The 370-nt window shown below is 67.3% G+C and overlaps 1 protein-coding gene across 1 annotated transcript in view; it reads right to left on the minus strand.

The window, feature by feature from the left end:
- Nucleotides 1–370, minus strand: part of esr2a (estrogen receptor 2a) — a gene marked incomplete at its 3' end in the record, with an annotated part of 178,668 nt that overhangs the window by 772 nt on the left and 177,526 nt on the right.

Below are 370 nucleotides of genomic sequence, written 5' to 3' on the forward strand. Positions count from 1 at the left end.
ACAGTGCGGCGCTCCCTCAGCACTGACCCTCCAACAGTGCAGCACTCCCTCAGCACTGACCCTTCCACAGTGCGGCGTTCCCTCAGCACTGACCCTTCCACAGTGCGGCGTTCCCTCGGCGCTGACCCTCCGACTGTGCGGCGCTCCCTCGGCGCTGATCCTCCGACAGTGCGGCGCTCCCTCGGCGCTGATCCTCCGACAGTGCGGCGCTCCCTCAGCACTGACCCTCCGACAGTGCCCACTCCCTCAGCACTGACCCTCCGACAGTGCGGTGCTCCTTCAGCACTGACCCTCCGACAGTGCAGCGGTCCCTCAGCACTGACCCTTCGACAGTGCCCCCTCCCTCAGCACTGACCCTCCGACAGTGCGG

The sequence above is a fragment of the Rhincodon typus genome, chromosome 8, assembly GCF_021869965.1.
Source record: "Rhincodon typus isolate 14 chromosome 8, sRhiTyp1.1, whole genome shotgun sequence".
Classification (NCBI taxonomy): Eukaryota; Metazoa; Chordata; class Chondrichthyes; order Orectolobiformes; family Rhincodontidae; genus Rhincodon; species Rhincodon typus.